Below are 22,751 nucleotides of genomic sequence, written 5' to 3'. Positions count from 1 at the left end.
AAGGAGTGCTGACTTAATGAGCAACAAAGAAACTACTCTGCCTGTTTTGAGACAGTGGTGTCTACTATTCGAAAGAGGAACAGACACTAGCAAATCACTTTGCCTCCTCCTCATCACTTCTGTTACACGTTTTGATGAACAGAGTGAGAGCGTCACTGTATCCCAGCAAGCGGACACCTCCAGCCACTAACCAGGATCTGGACCCCTGCTTGAACGTCTTCTGGTGGCTCCAGTACAATTGCTGGTGACTCATCTTGTTCTTTTTCGATGTGAAATGAAAAAGGCAGAGCCCAGTGTGACATAATCAATTCTGGGAGTTATCGCCTAGTTTGTACAGCACAGGCAGGAGTTTCGACTGACTCTCTCGTCGGCTCATCCTGCTGCTGTGAAATAGGGCCTCAGAATACTCAGAAGATGGCGTCCATTAGTAATGCTATGAGATGCCACAAAACAGGGCTTCAGAAAAAATTATTTAAACTTCACGTGTTTTTTTTTTAATGATTGTTTCCTTTCGTGCAAATAATTTTATGAATAAGTAATTACATCAAGCACACAATAAATTAATAAAAATAATACAATTCTCTGCTGCAGTTCGGGGCACATGTTTTAACACAACAGAATTCCTCTTTTGTGAGACAATCTTCATTATTACATCCAATAATGGATTTAAAGAAGTATGTAAGCGGCTGCATGGAAGTTACCATGCAGTGTGCATGTGTGAACTTAGTCCAACATGGCTGCCACCATGGAAGAGCTCAGAGCTCAAAGAGTTCGGAGATAGGCAGGAATGGGTGGGATTAGCCATAGGGATTAGCATGGCTAGGTGCATGGAATGGGAGGGATCAATAACGAAACACAACCTAATACACTAGGTGTCCCTCCTCAAATGTCAATCTTGTGCACCCCTTGTCCAAAGTCCTCTTCCCTATGTACACATGATTGAGTATTGGAATGCAACAGTTTGGGCTATTATAAGGTGTTGCAAGTGACACCTAATAGCCCCCACAAAAAATGGCTAACAATCAGTACTACCAGTTGAACACTGCCTCCACCATGGACTGGGCAGAATGAGGACCAACTACTTTATCCAGAGATGATGTTAAACATCTGCGAGTGCAGTTCACAAACAAAGTTCAAAAGGTCAAAGTCCATGTGGTTAGGGAGATCGTCCTGGTCAAAGTCCAAATGTGGTCCCAGACACAGGAAGGTATCCCAGAAAACATAACAGGGAACATGGAAGAAGAACAAAACAAACACCAAGAAGGCTCCAGAAGCAAGGAACAATCCAAAAGCAGGTCTGGTGGGAAAACGCTGTGGTTGATAACAGGAATAGCAGATTTAAACAAAATGCTTCTTGCTGGCAAGGTGACTGTTTGAGGAGTGTGGGGATCCTGTGATGGGATGCTGTATTTCCATGTTGGCGAGGCATTGTGTTTCAAGGCACTTGATTGGGTGTATGTGAGTGCCAGTGATGACTGGAGGTAATGAGAGATGCAGACTCATCTCTGCCATGTTGAAGTCATGTGGCATGGCAACTGCCAAGGATGCTGCAACCGCAACCAGAAGCACCACAGTGAGCTGTCGACTGTGACAGGACTGCTCCCCAATGCCGACGGTCAAAACACGAGATATGGTAGCACTCGATGAAACTTGGCAACCATCTTCCAAATTCTCATGCAGAGGCTTTCCAATCTAGCAGGTAAAAAATGACACTGTGTCAAATCCAGGAATCCAGGATAGCCTGCACTTCATATTCTTCCGAGCCTCTCACATGCACATAGGGAGGCTTCACAGTTAGGCGAGTAGTAGGCGAGCAGGGATTCAAGACAGAAACAAGGAAGACCAGATGGGCCTTCCAAGACTTCGTTTCTGGGTTTCATGGATCATCTTTATAAAAGAGATTGCTGCAGGAATGGCAGTAGGATGTGGTAACAAGATTAGAAACATGGCATAGAATGGAAAGGGTCCTATTGAAGAGCTAGTGCAGCCATCCCAGCTGCTCTGCATTCTTTGGTTATGTCTCAAGCAATTCCTTAGGCTCTCCATGAGAGGTTCAGTGGGGAACCAAAAACTTATAGGACCTTTGTAAATCAGTGCAAACTGCGCTTCCTGAGTAGGCCTTCCACCTTTCCTAATCCCACTACTAAGACATCATTCATCATGTGTCATCTAGGGTTATTGGTGGCTCCCTGGGCCAATAGCCTGCTGGAAAAAGATAACCCAGTATCGTATGACTATGAGGCTTTGTATTCAGCCTTGGATAAGGTCTGTGATACCCGGTTTAAGTCCCAAGTGCAGTGAATCCACAGATTGTTGGCCTTGCTTATAGTTTGATGATGCAGTATAAGCGACAGTGATTCAGTTAAAAAGGGGGCACAAATGGAATTACTGCCACTTTGTTATTGCGCTGCTTAACTATGAGGCCATTGTCCACTGCCTAAGCTTCTGTGCATTACACCCTCCTCAAATGGCTTGCTCTCAACTGCAAAATCATTAGCAACCTGCTGGGGGGGTGGGGTAAGGGCAGGTGCAGCCATCAGGTGGCTAGGAACGTGGGCTGATACTGCAGATCTAGCACATTTTCCTAGGTGCCTAATGGCCTGTTCGCTTGACCGCCATCTTCCCCTACACTCTGTTCCCTTTTTATTCATTACACCTCCCCATTTACCTCACTGCCGCGGCAGCCATGGCTGTAGCTGCTGCAGCTGCTGCCTCTTCTCTACTCCACTTTTTCAGCTAGCATGGAAATGGAAGAGGGGCTAGTAATGGAGCACCTCCTTCACAATCATTGGTGGCCATCTTGGTAAAGGATTTTCTTTCTGTGAGCGGGACGCCGCAAGGCTACCCATTCATGAAACCAAAATCCTTTAAATTAGCCTCGTACTAGCCCACGGGATGGGTGCTAATGGCGCTATGCACCCGTTCAACGGGCTATAATGGGGTAATGTCCCATGGCCCCCATTAAAGGCCGTTACTACCCCCAGTATAACCTGTGGAATGGGTACATAACGCTATATTATAACTCATGAAGGCAGCTTGTCCAGAGAATGCCTGTGCTATCTATATTTCATCCGTTGTATGGTATTTCTGGAATAAATGTCCTCCTCAACTGACAAATATACACAAATACAAAAAGTACAAGCTCTTTAAAAGTACTACATCATAGGTCACGTGACCTTCAGAGCGAGACACAGTGCACACTTCTTTCAAGTCATCGTAGAGTTTGGTTACCCCCATTGATTCTTCCCCCACAATCAAAACGTACCTATGAGAAATTTGTTTGACACTGAGCGCTGTATACATTTTCAATTAAAAATTCGAATTTTGGTCTCACAAGGGTACGAAATGAAGCAAATATTGCTTCAAGTACCATCTGTTTAATGCTGTTTTACACCTGTCAGAAGTGCCCTTGCATCAATATGATATATTCTCGCCGCATGTTATTCAATCATACCCGAGCTCCATCAGCTCACTCAGGCAGCCCTTTAAACACAGCCATGTCCTCGTCTACACTGACCATTTGCTCTGCATCATTTGCTCTTGAGTTGCTTTTATAGTGCGTTACACTTTCAAGGCCTGTAAGACACTTGTGTTTTGTTGAGGTTTGGGCCGATGTGTATAACCCGTGTTTTGTTGAGGTTTGGGCCGATGTGTATAACCCTTGTGTCTCTCTAAGTGTCACCTTCTTACTACTCTATTCGCGGTTCAAATAGTTCAATCAATTGAATTAGTCGTGGAAACAATAAATGCTGCAGGCTGTTTTAAAAGTTGGCTGAATAGAGATCTCATTACACTGTCTGAGATTTGTCAGCCCAGGTTCCTTGTTAAGTTTATTCACAGACGTAGTTCTGCTCCCCAAATCCCAATTTGTTCAGTGTCAGCAGCTATCTGTCTTCTAATGGACGGTGTGCTACTCCCCAAAAGCCCCACCATTGTTCTTTAATATAATCATATATATATTCAATGAAAAAAAACTTTAGGCTGTGCAAAAGGGGGTGCAATGTTAAGGTGGCTTTAGCTGAATTTCTAGGGTTTTATTGCAAGATGTTTTTTCAACTCAACTGGTCATTAACCAACATTTTGTTCATTGAATTTAAAGGGTTTGGTTATTCCATAGATTATTTTCATGCCACTGGACAGGGTCTTTGGCTATGGCCAGTGGCCATGGCCTTTGGCCATGCCCACTGTATATTTTAGAACACTAAAATCTTTAGGGACATTGGCATGTCCCTAAAGTTCGGCCCCATACAGAGCTGCAGGTAAGGCCTGCTTTCCATATAAGTTCAGGACTGGAGAAATGGCTCCTCCTCTATGTAAGGACTTGATTGACTCATTAAGTTTTTCCATGCTGGTAACAGAGCGTCTCACCGCTCAACCGAACCTCCGTCTCTTGGAATCTCCCCCCGAGATAATCAAAGTATTTGCGTTGGGCGAGCAGTACTCTGTCCACCTTAAGCATCAGTGGTGTATATTTTGAAAAACGGGGAATAAACCCCAGTATTTTGGATTTAACTATGTTCAAATCCAATTGTAAAGATCACCAAAGATTTCTCCAAACCTTGCGGAGTAGTAGCCAATAGCAGTGCGTCATCCACATAGAATAGTGTTGGATATTTATTTGAGGCCATTTTGGGGCAATCCTGGCAACCCTTCAACAAAGCATGAATAACTTCTTGTATATCAAAATTGAATAAAAGGAGTGCCATGTTGCAGCCTTGCCTTATTCCCTTGTTAACCGCAAAGGCCGCTGTGTTTCCCTGCTAGCCCATAGTGGACCTAGGCAATATTTCCGGAGTATAACAGCCTGATGATCTTAATCAAATTAATTGGGCCTTACGGGAGAGGAGAAAGCTCCGCAATCTTTCACGGGAAACTGAGTCTTAGGTCTAGAAATACTGCATACAATTTCATTTTTTTATGACTACGTATTTCTGGATTAACATGTAGAGCATGAAGCATTGATCAAGAGTGCATTTCTTCCTTCTGAAACCGGCCTGTAGGTCTGTGATTACATTATTACTATCAGCGCATTCTTGGAGGTGTGGGAGAATTACCTTCCCAAAATGTTTGCCCACACAGTCCAGAAGGGAAATTGGGTGTCCAGGATGCCATGTAATGGAGGCGCAAACAATGGGAGGTCATTGACGAGATGGCTAGCAGAAGGCTGAGGGCACAGAGAAGGATCACATTGCTGGTTGACTTACTCAACTCGTTTTTGTAGGATGGATATGAAGAAGCAGATCATGTTGGAGCTCAGAAACAAATCTCTGGGGCGAGGTTGCAGAGTTGTCGTTCCAGTTGTCATTCCAGCAATGGCAAAATCGAAGGACTTACTGAAAACTTCAATGAACTTGAATTTCTCAGCATGTCCAGCATAGAAATGACTACCCTTTTTAAGCCCTTTAAGGTTCCAACTTTGGGTACACTAAGAAAGCTGGAACTCAGCGCTAATGCCCTTTTAGGTGAATTGGAAATCATAGTGGAGAAATGGCCCTACCTTAACCTGAGTGGCAACAAAATTAAAGAACTCAGCACAGTTGAAGAGCTACAAAGCCTGAAAAACGTACACAGACTCGACTTGTTTAACTGCAAGATCACAAATATGGAGAACTATAGGGATAGCATATTTGAGCTTCTCCCACAAATCACGTACCTTGACGGTTTTGACCAGGAGGACAATGAAGCACCAGACTCTGAAGAGGAGGAGGGATATGTTGATGAAGACGAAGATGATGATGACGATGAGCCCAGTCCACCAGGAGACTCTGAACATGAGGATGATGTGTCTGAGTTGGGAGAGGAGAAAGAGGAAGAAGAGAGAAAGGTGTTGTACTTTCTTACCTAATGAAGGAAGAGATCCAGGGTGATGATGAAGATGATGATGATGACTACGAAGGCGAGGAAGATGAAGAAGAGGCTGATGTGAAAGGAGAGAAGCAAAAACGAGATCCTGAAGATGAGGGTGATGACGATGATGATGGAACAAACTGACACTTTGGAAAGGACCAGGCCCTTTCAATCTCTCCACAATAGTGATCCTGCTCATCTGAAACATGTACCATAGGGACTCTGACTGAGGACAAATCTGTCCTTATAGGAAAGGCGTGGTTCTACCCATGTATCATTCCACCTAGGATGTGATTGCATGCAAGTAGGTCACATGCATAGAAAAATGATGTCTGCCTCTTTCTTGTGTGTGTGTTTTGGTCCCTCTCTTTACTCTTTTAATTGCTTCATCACATTGAAGCAATGCAAGTTTCGTTTTCTCAATGTTGGCTCTCATTTGTGAGGCTTTGAACATTATTTATAAAGTAGCTGTGCATAGAAAAATTGTTGTAAGATGGTGGAATGAAATGGCTACCCTCCTACCGCTTTGTAAAGTCAATTATTGAACATGACATTGAATGACCCTTTAATTGCGTTATGCCATTCTTTTATAATGGGAGAGGAGGGGGCGTGACAGTTTCCATGGTTGTATGTGAAACAACATCATGTTTCTGATTCCGGACTATAAACTGCAGCCACAGTTTTAAGGATTTGAAGTGTTGATGTTGGCCAGATATTGTGGTTTGGTCTAAATCTGTTTTTTAAAACGTGTTTTTAACTATTTAGAAAAGTAAAAAAAGAAGAAAAAAAGATTCCTGTTTTAATACGAGCTGCAAGCAGTGGATATTATGAGGATATTATAATATTGTGTGACTTAATTTTAAAAAGGGGTGGCAGCAATCGTTTTACCAGCAATGCTACTTCTAAACACCCTTTTCTGGGTTCCGGCCCCCCGAATGGCCAATTACTGAGCTATTCCGGGCCAGCCAGACCCGGGAATTGCCCTTTTGTGGGTGCTGGGCCCGGTACATCCCCATTCCCATTGAGCCCCAAAGGGCTCAATGGGAATGGGGAGGGTGGTAGTACCGGTACCGTTAATAACGGTACCGGTGCTACCATCATGTTCTGCTCGTGGGTGCTGGTAGGGCCACCAGGTCAGGCCTGGTGGCTGCAAGGGCTCCCGCGAGCAGATCTCCTAGTATGGCGGTGAGCTAGCAACGGTGCCGGTAATGATACCAGCGCCGTTGTTGCCTTACCGCCATACTTGTAATGAGGCCCAATGTTTCTGATTCAGGACTATAAACTGCAGCCACATTTTATAAGGGATTTGAAGTGTTGATGTTGGCCAGATATTGTGGTTTGGTCTAAGTTTGTTTTTTAAATGTGTATTAAATTATTTATAAAAGTTTTAAAAAAAGATTCCTGCTTTAATAGGAGCAGCAAGCAGGGATTATTATGAGGACATTGTAATATTGTGTGACTTAACTCTAAAAGGGTTGGCGGCAGTCCTCTTGCATAAATAATGTAGTTACAGCATTTATGTTGTAAACCCCCCCCACACTATGAAATCCCCTTGAAAACATGCACTGGCATAGTTTGTTTCCTGCTTCGCAAAACTGAGGCGACCCCATGCGTGGGATGTGAATGTGAATGTATGCAGAAGCACGTTCTCTATACTGGCCACAGTCTGAATCCACACAATTGGCGAGAATTGTTCACATCTCACAAAGTCAAATGATGCTGCTAGATAGCTGATACCAAGTGTAAGTATTTGTCTGATGTCATAAGACATTCCGTCATGCAGGCAGGGTATTTACACCTGTCACTTTGAACATTCGGGTGAAGTATGAATAAGCGGTCAATCATAAATGTCTTTTCCTCCATGAAAAATCCCTTTGTGTGATGCAATTGCCATATCCCTTCGCTCTCAGCTCCCCACCCACTTGTTTCTCTGCTTCTCCTCACCATGTTCTTCCCCCTGTGATTGTAAAGTGCTCAGCTGCTCCCTGAAGCTAGGTCAGCACTCAATTTATACAGTAATAGAAATAATAATAATAATAATATTACTACTACTACTACTACTAATAATAATAATAATAATAATAATAATAATAATAATAATATTACTACTACTACTACTACTACTAATAATAATAATAATAATAATATTACTACTACTACTACTAATAATAATAATAATAATAATAATAATAATAATAATAATAATAATAATAATAATATTTCCTGTCAAGAGGGGTGCATGATTGGATGTCTTGCAGTGGAATTTTCACTTTGCGACTATAAAAAAGCCACTATTTAACTAGCAATGAGTCAACATGAAAAGGGGATATCTCTCAGTTTGACGAATTGGGCTCTGCTCCGCAGGAGTGCAAGGATGAGTGGGGGTACAATGACCCAATAAGCCCTCACACTTCAACAAACCTAAAAACCCAATGCAATCATAAAGGTAAAACAGGGACATTTATAAGATGTGCATCCTTCGCCTTTTCTAGTAACGTGGGCCGAGGGAAGGCTATGCTTTTAAGAAGGGGTGTGAAGGTGAACCAGGAGTGACTCAAACAACATAGTACCACAGTCCAAAATAAAAAGAATGTCCAATAAAGGTTCTTAAAAAGTATATATACTATAATCAAACACACCATCTCCATCAGAGCGAATAGAAAATACTGTACAGAACTCCACCCCGAAGGAAGAACAGAGAAGATGCGACAGACTGAGGAAAGTAGCACTCTGAGCATAGTTCCAAGGGTTTCAGGTAGGTTACTAGCCACAAAAAAAGGATATGTCTTTGGTGAAAACAGTAGTGATCAATCCTGGCCAGTGTCCAGGGCCCAAGTGGACCAAGGGGGCAGCTCAGGGCCAACAGTACCTGGAATCATTTCTTGGTAGGTTTGACCGAGTCAGACCCAGTGTTGAACATTAATGCGAGCAGCTCAAACTCAGATTGGGCAAGTTAGATTTTGTAGGTCCATGCAGGATGCAGGCATCGAGTAGAGGCGAATGTGCTTGCTCTGTTAGGTGAAAGGCAGACTCTCAAGGATGTAGGTTGGGGCAGTCCCAAGATCACTTCACAGCTGGGCCAGGCCAAGTCGGACTGTAGACACCCAGAGAGGTTGACTGGTGATGCTCCAGCGGGTGAGGTCTGCGAGTGACGGTTTTCAAAGTGGTGATCTTGGGGACGTCATTGTGCAGTTCGATGAGGAGGACATTCAAGGGCTAGCTCGGTCAAACCATGGTTGTAACCCCTGATCAGAGTTACCATGTGAATTGCCAGTGATTTAGATAAGGTCCTGACTTCGAACAGTCAATTCGGGCCCAGCAGGTGACATGCTTACCTAGGGCAGGATGCAGCGCAAAGCTGGTTCAAAGTGCAAGCAATAGTTCTGATTGGTGGAGGAGTGCAAAGGCCATTGCCAGTGCCTTCTCTCTTGTTTAAGGTGCAGTGAACACGGAGTGACCTGTTTGATGCGGAAGAAGAGGGAGCTTTGGCTGGTCTGGCCCTCTGGCTGCTGTGAAGCACACTCAGGGGGCCTTGAGGACAGGATGGTTCAGTTCAGGGTGTGCTTTCCCAGTTCTAGAAGATTTGGGAGTAGAATGGAAGGTCCTGGTCCACAATAGGTGGTCCACAGCAAAGGTCATTTTCGATGTGCATTGGAAGTTGGTAGGGGACATATTTTCCTTCTGACTTGCAAGGCTGCTCCTTGACTTCAGGTGGAGGGCTTTGGAAAGTACAAATTTCCCAAAGGAAGTCCAGTAAGTTCTTCCAGAGCTCAATTTGTGTGTTTTGCTCTTGACGGGATATGGGAGGAACTGGAATCAGGAGATAATCTGCAGCGGGGTGGTAGGACATCCTTATAATGGCAACCCAGTCCTCATGTGATTGGGCTAAAGCTAGTCCCTCTCAGTGATCCAATCACTGCTCTTCAACATAGTGAACTTTGCCCTTCTGATGTCACACCAAAAGTATTTTTCTCCAGAGGAAGTGGAGGGGACCGGAAGGAGAAAGAAGCACAGAGAGAAATATGATGCCCTCCTGCCTACTCTAATCCCATCCCTTTCCCTTCCGACTAAGAACAAAGAACCTTTAGAGATGCAGCACCCTGGGGTGAGACCATCACTTTTTTAATGATTATTCTCCTTCGAAGCCTGTTCATCAGCAGCTGCCTGATGTGTGGCTCTCTCTGGCAGAGGATGATACCATACTTTGAACCATAACTAAACTCAGGCATAGCTTTCTTTTTAGAGTTTAGTCTGCCACCAGCACAGGTTACCTATGATCATCATAAAAGTTTGGAGCTATTATATGACACAATGTTTGTTTGTTTTTAGATTTGTGCTAGATGACATCCCCCCGCCAGATGACACTCCGGGGTTAGGCTTCACCCATGACCTATCCTCATCCTGAAGAAGGTCGCTTAAGACTAGGCTTAACCATCAGCCACCATTAGACGACCGAAACATATGTAGATGTCATTAAATAAGCAGAGTGCTATTTGATTTGAACACACACTTAGAGTGGATGTAAGTGTGAGAAATGTATCTAGTGAGCGATTGTTTTAGGGTTCTCAAGTAATCCATGTAGTGTATAGGTGCCTATTGAATGTTTATGTTTGAAATTTCTCATGAATGGTGGAATGAAGCAGTGGATGTTTAATTGTTGTGAACCTGTAGATGTGTTTTATGAACAAACACTACCAGGTTTTGTTGAATTTGTGTAAAATAAAAAACATATATTTTGTGATAATAATTATGTAGAACTTGTTTTTGTAAGAGTGTCTCCAATTTCATTTACCAAGGTCCATTACATCATTATTTCATATTACTTACCTGGATGACCGGCGGTATTACAGGTAGCTTTATAATTAAATTTGTAAGGATATGCATACAGACATGAGGATTTCCTCTGTGCAGTCTTTATTTTTGTAATCATTGCTTTAAACATTGACCTGTTGCTGAATCAACATGAACTCCCACAGATGTCCTAACAGCATGTAATGGGGTGTTAGGGAGATTATGCTTGAAATGTGTTGTCTGGGTCTTTGGGTATGCATTCCTCCCTTATGCACCAGGGATTCCCTTACATTTGGACAGGCTTTCTAAGTGGTGGAATGGCAGAGAAGCCCAAGCTCGCTGAACTTCTTATGAGTTGTTAAATACCTAATGAGAGATTGTCGATACATTGCATTTATATACAAATGTACTCTTCATATAGATAAGGTAAGAGATAAAACAAAAATTAGTTAAGGAAACTTTACTAACCAAATATTCAACATTGCAACAGGTAACTATTGAGTTTTCACAAGTTCTCAAAGGTCATTAAAGAGTCTTTCTTAGAGGAGAAAATGTTGTTAGAGTCAAATAAAGTCTCTTTTCTATCTAGCGCAGTAAAGAGTTTTAAAAAGATGAAGGTCAACCATCTCTGCAAATGTGTCGTATGTAGGGTTTTGCAGGGAAGTGTCACTCTTTGGGAAACATGTTCAAAGGAGTATTATCTCAAGATCCAGGAGAGTTTAGAACACAAAAGACCCCTGGTGTGGCAGAAGAGACCGGTGGGCAGTCATAATTTCGAAAAAAAAATGTCGACAGACAAAAATGTTGAAAAAAAAATGTTGAAAAAAAAATGTCGACTTTCGTTTTTTTTAATTATATATTTATTTTAGGGGTTCGGGAGTTAAAAAAAGGGAAAAATTTTAATTTTTTTTTTAAAAAGGGTGGTTGGGGGGAACCCCCCCATTTCGAAAAAAAATGCATTGAAAAAAAAAGTCGACATTTTTTTTTTCGACATTTTTTTTTCGAAATTTTGACTTTCGACATTTTTGTTGTTGAAATTATCTCTATGAACCGAAGAGACCCCATATTGGCAATCCAGCAGAAGAAAGGACTCGCCAGCAGCACTGGAGAGTCACAATAACAATACTCTGGACCCAACAGGCTGTTCATCAGCAGGTGGCTTTGCGGTATCACAAAGCAGTCACTGTGTATGTTATTTGACAACCAACAAGAACCAAAAGATGTCTGTCGCCATAGGCAAAACCGATTAAGTTCCTTTTCTATTTTTATGGCGGCGGCTGGGAGTGGAATACAAAGCTCAGGTCCAGCAGGTAAGAGTGGAGGAAGAGAGGAGTTGAGGAAGTGGTATGGTTTGTTTTGGTGCTTGGGTGGTGGGGTGGCAACGGGTTAGGCTCCCTGTTGCTCCCAACATTAAAAAAAGAAATGATATGCCACCCAGGGAAGGGTCTCGGCTGGCTGGAAACAGCAGACAGGGGATGTGTATTCTCGCCTGCTGTTTCAGCCACCTGATTAGCTCAGCACCCTTTCCCAAGTTGCAAATGCCACTGCTCATCTCCTTCACCACAAGAGGGAGGATCACATCACTCCAGCTCCTATCTTCTCTTTACTGGTTTCATTTTTCCAAATGTATTGACTTTAAACCCCTTTGCATCATTCATTCTGATTTCTAAAAGTGTGGACCCCTCCCTTCACTCATGAAAACTCAGTCAATATATTCCTACCAAAAAGCTTCACACGTCAACCAGATCGCTCTTAAACCCCCCCCCCCCCTCACCTGTAAAGGGTTCAATGGGTAGGTTGTGCATTCACTGCAATGGCCTCATTGATCTCGAACTGCCTCCTTAATGGATCAAGAAAATCGTTGATTGTCACATACATTCAGGACCTCACTGGGAGTACTCTGGAGGGTTGCAGACTTTTCCCAGGATGGCACCCTCACAGACTAGAAGGAAAATCTTCTGGGGGAGAAGTCTGGTGAAAAGGCATAGGTGAGCCGCACAGCTCACTGCAAGGCAGTGGGAAAGAAGGAACAAGCATTGGCAATGCCAATCGTTTGGTCATTTGTGTATATCTGTGTTACTCCTCATATGTCATTCCTCCCTATCTGTACTCCAATGCAATCGTTTTGGTTTCTCGGTGACGGTGTTGTTGACAGGACCTCAGTAAAGGACATGCAGAATGCTTACAAATCGAGTGGCTCATAATTTCACTGTGCTTTGCCTGCAAAAATTGGGAGTTCTCAAAGCATGCCATCATTTGTACACCATAAAAATTGGACAAAATCAGTCTTTGATTGACAAGCGTCTTTGAGAGATAGTTGCATTAGGCTAACAGAATAACAAAGTTGATGACTTATTGTCCAACTCGCTGACATGAAACCATACAGTGTCTGCTATCTGCACTTCCTGCTCATCATGGCACATTGCACATAACCAAACAACACCTAGAGACTCTGGGCCTGATTCATGGAACGTTTGCCTATGGGATTGCACCATTATAAAACACTTGCATGAATCAGGCCCTCTGTGTCACCCCTCAGATATCATTTATTTGTGCCCCCCTAATATGTCATTCTTCTCTATATGTACTCCAATGCAATAGTTTTGGGTTATAGGTGTCACAAGCGACCCCTAATAGCCCAAACTAACTACATATATTTCCATGCTTTACTAATGAATTACCATATCTAATCCCCCAAAAAATGTTTAACACTTGAGCTAAAATCACAGTAAAAGGTCAAGGAGCAGAGAAAACTACTCTTGACAGCTTTAGTGGCATGATCCAGGACTACTGACAAGTACAATGGCAAATACAGATAGGGTGTGGAAGGCCCAGATACATGTGAACCCACAGGCCTCACAGAGAAAGTGTGGCAACAAATCTGAGGTCTTTTAAGCATCGTGCACTTGAGAAACTGTGCTTGGCTCACTTTGAAATGTACACTTTGTGTAGAGGTTTTAAAACAATGACAGCATAAGCAACCTTTTGAAAATATATATCACAATTGTTAATAGTCGAGATCAAAAAATAGATTATTTATTTATTTTATTTATTTAGCCATTTGTAGAGCACACAAAACCCAGAGGTATCCAGGCACTTATTCTTAAGGGATTGATTACAGACATGCTGTTCAGTACAGCGGTGAAAGTTACAATCCTATCTTGAATTATTGACATTATTTACACATAGTTTCCAACCATACTTTGTTTCATGCAGTATAGGAGTAACTTGTAGGGGGCAGGTGGAGATCAGCCTAACAGATGTGCAGACGGAGAGTCAGATGGTGTCATAGTTTTCTACATGCATAAACCCTGTGCTAGGTGACCGTTTGTTGCAGTCTTCATAGAATAGCAAGGTTTTAAGGCCTTTGTGGAAGGACAACAAGGATGCGTCTTTCCTCAGTGTTAGTACTGGGAGCCAGTGGATGTTACGTCTAGTTGATGAGATGTGTTCATGTTTGGGAATGTCCAGTGCTGCTCTGATTGCATTGTTTTGCACGACTTGTAGTTTACTAATGTTTCTGGTGTTTATGCTTGGCATTTATGCCCGTTCATTGTTTTGTGCCCCAACTCTTAACACTGTATCTAAGCAGTTCCTCCACCTACCAGCTCTTCCACTTCCAGCATAATGTTGCCAACGTCTCTATATGGTATATATATGGTGCTGCGTGCAGGTGAATCCTCTCACTGCGCTGACCAATTCAAAGCTTTTGTGAGCCCCGAAGAGTGGCCCTGCTTATAAACATACAATCCAGGAAACCCAGTGCTGCCTGGCCCAGACTCGTGGAGTAGGTGTGGGCTCATTCCAGACATTCTTCACTTGCCAGAGCCAGTGCCCAGTCTGCAGACAGTGAGTTCAAAAGATGGGAGGGGCAGCATAGAAGAAGGGTAAGACCAGTCCAGAGCCTTCTAACTGCACAGAATATTTGAAATGGGACAAAATGTGAGCTCCTCATTCCACTAGCAATGACCGAACTGCTCAGCAATGCACACCATGCCATCCAGCCCATGGCAGGCAGCTGTTTGCAGCAACGCACCACATCTATTTGCTGACTTTCATATGAGTCCTGGATGCAGGGAAAGGTAATCAAGCGTGTGCCTGTGGTCAAAGCTTTCAAATAAATAGGCTTGCTGGTACTCAGTTTAGGGACAGTCACTGACTTTTAACATTCTGTTCATGGTCATGGATGCGACTGCAGGGATGGTAGGTGTCACAGATTGTGACGGCCTGCCTGTGCTACAGTTGCCTGCTAGAATTCCCAGGAGAGCGGTAGTGCAAGACTCGCGTCTTGGGGCTACAAATGCCAGTAGCATGAACAATTCGGCATAAGGAGCAACATTCACTTTGCTGAATTTACAGTGTCTCTAATCTGTGCCACTGGTTATATACAGGAGCTGGGCTTCCACACTCAGCGCACTGGCAGCAGACCCCACCGATTAGACTGGATCTAATTCCTCACTCTGATGCTCCTGCGTCCGAATCCACTCCTGGGCAGCTAGCTCACTTATGTTAATGTTAATGTTAATGGATAGTTATACCGTGCAGTATAACCACCGGAGTGGTCCCATAGCGCTCTTCTGGATCTGAAAGGGTGGGATCAGTTAGTAGAGCGTAGCGGAATAAAGATAGCACGAGAGTTGTGATGTTCTGTTGGCAGCTTCAGTTTGGTTAGCACCGCTCGCTGAGCATAGGTGCAGTTCATGGATCTGGGGTTCCCATGTGCTGTTGTGCGAGACTATGGGCCTCATCACGAGTTTGGCTGTAACCCTTAAATCCGGCGGTAGCGCTGTTACCGCTGGATTTAAGGGTCCGCCAAATCAGGGCTTCGGCGGATTGCTCCCCAGCTCTGAGCCGAAAATTCACGCTCATACAGCCGGCGGGAAATCCGTCGGCGGTATGAGCATGAAATTTCCCCATTGAGCCCAATGGGGAATTGGGCATTCCCGAATGGGCTTAATGGGGAATGGGGACTTCCAAATTCGCCAAACCCGTGATCCGGCGCTATTAGCGCCGTTGAATTTGGCGGTAGGGCAGATAGCGCCAGCGCTATTAGCGCCGGCATTACCGCCCAACTCGTGATGAGGCCCTATGTGTGGTTTGTTTTGTTGTTGCAATGTAGTGAAGTGCTTGCGGTTTGCAGTGCAAGAGAGTGGTTGTGTTTGTTCAAGGTTTGAGAGGTGTGTGCAGATAGTTGAGGTTTTAGCAGATGGGTTAGTGGGGTTACCTCAGTCTTTCAGGAGTCTCTGTCTGGTATCTTTGGCCTTGCTGTCGGCTGTTGCGTTCCTCTGTGGTTCATTCACCTGGTTCTGGTCCCTACGAATTCTAGGCGCCTTCTGTACTGTCAGCTGCTAGTTAGTGATTAATGCTCTTTTGTCTCGGTGTGTGGTCCCTGTCCCTTGTGGTTTGCCTAGCAAATGGATTTGGCTTGGGAAGGATTGATCCTGGAGTAATTATTATTATTATTATTATTATTATTATTATTATTATTATTATTATTATTATTATTATTATTATTATTATGTGTTTCCTTTTTAGTTTTTTAGTCGGTTCTGGGTGGTTCTGTGGTGAAGAGCCAGGTTTTGAGTAGTTTCCTAAATTTAGGTGGTCATTTGTATTTTGTATGTCTTTCGGGAGGGTGTTCCAAGTTTTTGCTGACAGGTGAGAGAAACAGGATCCCCCGAGTTGTTTCCTTGTGTATGGTCCCCCGAGTTATTTCCTTGTGTATGGTCCCCCGAGTTATTTCCTTGTGTATGGTCCCCCGAGTTATTTCCTTGTGTATGGTTTTGGTTCCAGGCAAAAGTCATTGCTTGATCTGAGTGTTCTTGTCGGTTTGTAAATGCTTATTTTCTTTTGTATGAATTCTGCTCCTTGGCCTTGGATTGCTCTGACCGTGGGTTTTATGTGTGGGGTTTAATCCCAAAATTAACACACTCCATATAAGTGAGGGAAATGTGGCTTAAAGTAATATTTGAATGGCATTACACCCCAGAAAGGCTTCATGCCATGTCTCCTTTAGTATCGGATCGCTAATGGATGGAATGTGGGGTGGTAGGAGATTGGTTTTATGTTTGCTGGGAATGCCCGATCCTGCAGTCATTCTGGAAGAGAGTGAAAGCACAAATGAGGGGAATGTTCCATGTGATAGACTCAGTGGACAAAAGGTTTTGGCTGTGTGGCCTTTGGGAACCATTATTGAGAACGCACTCCAAGAAACCGAAGAGGGACTTTATTACCCTAGTAGTAGCTGCATGGGCCACCATTGCTCAACACTGGAAACAAAGAGAGAGTCAGGATGCCAGGGTTAGTTGCCGAAAGTGTGGAGTTTTGTTTCTATGGAATGGGCAACCTACAAGATTCAGGGCGATGGGGAACAGTTTTGAAGTAACTTCAGAGTGACCATATTTTAAAATGGTACCCACATAAGATAAAGATTTTGGACATATTTTGAATCTGTGCATTGATTTGTGGTAAAAAGGAAGGAAGGAGGGACATTTATTTAAGAAATGTTGATTTAGTTGTATCTGTTTTGAAAATGATAAAAATGAGTGTATACACTGAGTGGTCTGTGCTGTGGAGATTGAAAAGCCAAATTTAGAGAACGAGAACAGCCGGAATCAGACAAATCCACTTTGTATGCTGTGTAAATTTAGCATCATGTCAAACAGTACGTTTCAGTGTGTAAATAGGATGCAACGATGATTACTTGACAGGATGATTAAACAGCATTGAAGTACAGAACTTGCACTTTCAATTACATTATGTCCCGAAGTGCATTCTAGGACTTGAAGTCTCGAACCACTTCAACTGAAGCTGCTAGCAATGCTTTTTAAAATCATATCCGATATCCGATGAACCCTCCCACTGTGATCTGATAGCATAGCTCTATCACAGACCAATCATTGCGATGCTAAACAAGGCACTCCATTTGAAAACCTTTCAGAAAAAAGCGCACATTATGACTGCATCCAAAGAAAATCCAGCAGCCTCCCCTGCAGCCCACTTTAATCAGAATACACAACACATGCACATGTCAATTACACAGCTAGGCTTTTAGTTGCCCCAAGGTGTGCAGACTTAATGAGCACCGAAGAAACTGGCCATGCCTGTCCTGAGACAGTGGTGTCTACCATTTGATAGAGCAAAAGACACTAGCAAATCACTTCACCACCTCCTCATCACTTGAGTTACACGCTTAGATAAACAGAGGGAGCGGGTCACTGTATCACAGCCCACAGAAACCTCCAGCCACTAACCAGGATCTGGGCCTGTGTCCGAAATTCCTCTGGTGGCTCCAAGACAGTTGCTGGTGACCCATCTTGTTCTTTTCAGATGTCAAATGAAAGAGGCAGGACGTTGAGTCACATAATCAACTCTGGGCTGGGAGTGTTCTCCTAGCTTACACAACACAGGCAGGCGCTTCGGCCGACACTCTGCATGGCTCATCCTGCTGCTGTGAAATAGGGCCTCAGCATACTCAGAAGATGGCGTCCATTAGTAGTGCTGTACACTGCCACACAACAGGGCTTCAGAAAGATTATTTAAACTTCTTGAAAGTGATTGTTTCCTTTGGTGCAAGGAATTTTATAACTAGATAATTACATAAAGCACACAGTAAATTGCTGCAGTTTGAGACACGTTTTTAACACAGCATTCTTCTTTTGTGAGGCAATCTTCATTATTATATTCAATAATTGAATTAAATAAGTATGTAAGCGGCTGCGCAGTAGATACCATGCAGTTTGCATGTGTGAAATGTATCCAACATGGCTACAACCTTGGAAGAGCTCAGAGCTCAAAGAGTTCAGAGATGGGCAGGAATGGGTGGGATTAGCCATAGGGATTATCATGGCTAAGGGCAGGGAATGAGAGGGGTCAATAACCAAACCTAATCCAATAGGTGGCCCTCCACAAATGACATTCTTGTCTACCCCTTGTCCAAAGCCCTCTTCCCTATGTACACATGTTCAGTGTTTCAATGCAACAGTTTGGGCTATTATAAGGTGTTGCAAGCGACACCTAAAAGCCCACACTAAAAATGGTTAATGATCAGTACAACCAGTTCAGTCTTGCCTCTACCCTGATCCGGGCAGAATGAGGACCAACTACTTTATGCAGAGATGAAGTTAAACATCTGCAAGCGCAGTCCACAAACAAAGTTCAAAAGGGAAAAGTCCATGTGGTTAGGGAGACCATCCTGGTCAAAGTCCTTAAGAAGTCCCAGACGCAGGAAGGTATTCTAGGAAAACAACAGGGAACATGGAACAGGAACAAAACAAACACCAGGAAGGCTCCAGAAGCAAGGAATGATCCAAAAGCAGGTCTGGTGGGAAAAGGCTGTGGTTGATTACAGGAATAGCAGATTCACAAAAAAAGGTTGCTTGCTAGCAAGATGACTGTATGAGGAGAGTGGGGATCCTGTGATGGGGATGCTCTATTTTCATGTTGGTGAGGCATTGTGTTTCAAGGCGCTTGATTGGGTGTCCTCAGAGCCTGTGATGACGTTACTGCCACTGGAGGTTTTGGGACATGCAGACCCATCTATGCCGTGTTGAAGTCAGGTACCATGGCAACAGTCAAGGATGCTGCAACTGAAACCAGAAGAACCACAGTGAACCATCGATCGTGACAGGACCCCACCCCAATGACCGCGGTCATTACAGGAGCTATGGGTGCAAGTGATGAAACGTGGCAAATATCCCAGAGGCATACACATGGGGGCCATCTTCCAAGACCTGTCCTCAAGCACAACTGTTCCAATCTGTAAGGTAAAAAAGGACACTGGGCCTCATTTCAAGATTGGAGGTAGTCATGGTGCTGTTAGCGCCATGACTGTCTCCAATAACATTACCGAGTCTGCCCTGGTTCAATGGGGATTTATCGGTCTAGTCCGACCTTTGCGGGACCGGTAAATCCCCATTGCAAAATCCATTCCCCATTCCCATTTGAGCCCCCAAAGGGCTCAATGGGAATTGGGAAGTAGATAGTAACGGTACCACAAATTCCGGTACCGTTATTAGCTCCGAAGTCTCTTAAAGGGCCCCGTCCACAACAGCTGGTAAAACCAGGCGTTAAAGGATGGGCCTGCTAAGGGACCTCGGAATAGGGCGCAAAGGGATTACCAGAACCGGTTTCCTTACCGGTGCCGGTAATCCCTTTGCACCCAACTCGGAATGAGGGCCACTGTGCTGAAACCAGGAATCCAGGATAGCCTGCACTTCATAGTCTTCCGAGCCTCTCACATGCACATAGGGAGGCTTCACAGTTAGGCGAGTAGTAGGCAAGCAGGGATTCAAGACAGAAACAAGGAAGACCAGATGGGCCTTCCAAGACTTCGTTTCTGGGTTTCATGGATCATCTTTATGCAAGAGTATGCTGCAGGAATGGCAGTAGGATGTGGTAACAAGTTTGGAAAAATAGCATAGAAAGGTATGAGTCCTATTGAGGTTCAGGTACTAGAGCCATGTCTCACCCATTTCCTTTGGCTCCCCATGAGCGGATCGGTGGGGACCTTTGTAAATCAGTGCATACTGCGCTTCCTGAGTAGGCCTTCCACTTTCCCTAATCCCACTACTAAGACAACTTTCATCATGTGTCATCTAGGGGGGTGGTGGCTCCCTGTGCCAATACCTCCTGGAAAAAGATAACCCAGTATCGTATGGCTATGAGGCTTTGTATTCAGCCTAAGATAAGGTCTTTGATACCCGGTTTAGTTCCCAAGTGCAGTGAATCCACAGATTGATGACCTTTCCTATAGTTTGATAGTTCAGTATAAGTGCCAGTAATTCAGTAAAAAAAGGGGGCACACATGGAATTACTGTCACTTTGTTACTGCACTGCTTAAAGTATGAGGCCATTGTCCACTGCTTACGTTTCTGTGCATTACAACCACATCAACATGCTTGCTCTCAACTGTAAAATCATTAGCACCCTGCTGGCGGGTGGGAGGGGAGGCAACCAATCAAGCGGCTAGGAACGTGGACTGATACTGCCGATCTAGCCCATCTTCCAAGTCACCTAATGGCCGGTACGACCGACTGCCATCTTCCCCCCACCACCTGTCCCCTTTCTATTAATTTCCCCTTCCCTGCTTACTTCATTCCAGCGGCAGTCCCGGGCCACCGCTGCCGCCCCAGCTGCTGCCTCTTATATTCTGTGCTTTTTGAGCCACTATGGAAATGGAAGAGGTGCTCCGTGTGGAGCCCCGCCATCTCAATCTATGCTGACCAACTTGGTAAATGATTTTATTTCCGTGAACGGGACGCTGCAATGCGACCCGTTCATGAAACACATTTTTTTAAACTTCGGTTCGTCCTAGCCCACGGGACGGGTGCTAATGGCGTTGTGCACACATTCCATGGGCTATACCGGGGTCACGTCCTGGGGACCTCGTTAAAGGCCCAAGCCCAGGCCATTACCCCCTGTATAGCCCATGGAACGGGTACATAATGCTATATTATAAGTCATGAAGGCAGCTTGACCAGAGACTGCCTGTCTTATCTGTATTGCATCCCTTGTATGGTATTTCTGGTAGAAATGTCCTCCTCAACTGTAAAATATACACGAATACAAAAAAATACAGGTCCTTTAAAAGTATTACATCATAGGTCACGTGACCTGCAGAGCGTGACACAGTGCATACTTCTTTCAAGTCATCATATAGTTTTGTTAGTCCCATTGATTCAAAACGTACCTATAAGAAATTCGCTTGACAGTGGGCACTATATACGCTTTCAATAAAAAATCAGAATATTGGTCTCACGCGGGTACACATTGAAGCAAATGTTTCCTCGAGCACCATCTGTTTAATGCTGTTTTACACCTGTCAGAAGTGCCCTTGCAGCAATAGAATATGATATATTTTGCTGCATGTTATTTAACCATACCCGATCTCCATCAGCTCATTCAGGCAGCCCTTTAAACACTGTCATGTCCTCGTCTGGACTGACCATTTGCTCTGAATCATTTGCTCTCGAGTTCTCAGCTGCTGTCATAGTGCATTACACTTTCAAGGTCTGTAAGGCAAAATAAGGCAGAAGGCCGTATGTATATAGCCTTCTGTCTCTCTATGTGACGCCTTCTTACTGCCCTATTTCCGGTTTGCATAATTTAAAGATAGTTCAATCAATTGAATTAGTAGTGGAAACAATAAATGCTGCAGGCTGTTTCAAAAGTTGGATGAATAGTGATCTGAGTACACTGTCTGAGATTTGTCAGCCCAGGTTCCTTGTTAAGTTTATTCACAGACGTAGTTCTGTTCCCCAAATCCCAATTCGTTCAGTGTCAACAGCTATCTGTCTTCAAATGGACGGTGTGCTACTTCATCAATATGTTGTCCCCAAAATCCCCACCATTGTTCTTTAATATAATCATAGATATATTCAATGTAAAAAAACTTTAGGCTGTGCAACAGGGTATGCAAAGTTAAGGTGGCTTCAGCTGAATTTCCAGAGTTTTATTGCAATATGTATTTTACCTTAACTGGTCGTCAACCAACATTTTGTTCATTTAATTTAAAGGGGTCTGTTATTCCATAGATGTTTTCTGTGTCACTGGCCATGGGCCTTGACTATACCAGACCACTGGCCATGGCCTTAGGACATGGCCAGTGGGCCTGGCCTTTGGCCTGGCCCACTGTTCATTTTAGAACACTACCAGACCAATACAATTGGCCTTCGGCCATGGCCAGTGGACACAGCCTCTGGCCATGCCCACTGTATTTTTTAAATCACTACCAGACCACTAGCCATGGCCTTTGGCCATGGTGCGTGGGCCTGGCCTTTGGCTGGGCCCACTGTCCATTATAGATTACTACCAGTCCACTAGCCATGGCCTTTGGCCATGCCCACTGTATTTTTTAAATCACTCCCAGACCACTAGCCCTGGCCACTAGCCATGGCCTTGAGTGTTCCCATCTGTTGTGGCTGAGTAGAATGAGGAATGCGGGGAAGGGAAGCTTCAGGGAAAGGAATGGAATGGGGGAATGGAAGGGGATGGTTGGTTAGTTGGAGGAAGACAATAAAAGAGTATGGAGACATAATCAGTTCCAGGCATCATCATTTATTTATGCTTAAGCTAACAATATAATTGTGTAATCAGTACACAACGCCATCGAA

General features: G+C 44.0%; 1 pseudogene; it reads left to right on the top strand.

Annotated features, from left to right (window-relative positions):
* Positions 1-5,222: 5,222 nt before the first annotated feature.
* LOC138493138 (acidic leucine-rich nuclear phosphoprotein 32 family member E pseudogene) lies at positions 5,223-5,991 on the top strand (annotated as a pseudogene).
* Positions 5,992-22,751: the final 16,760 nt, after the last annotated feature.

Source organism: Ambystoma mexicanum, chromosome 10 (assembly GCF_040938575.1).
Source record: "Ambystoma mexicanum isolate Mex_15411 chromosome 10, UKY_AmexF1_1, whole genome shotgun sequence".
Lineage (NCBI taxonomy): Eukaryota > Metazoa > Chordata > Amphibia > Caudata > Ambystomatidae > Ambystoma > Ambystoma mexicanum.
The sequence above is the reverse complement of the archived record's forward strand: the minus strand, read 5'-3'. Positions and strand labels throughout refer to the sequence as shown.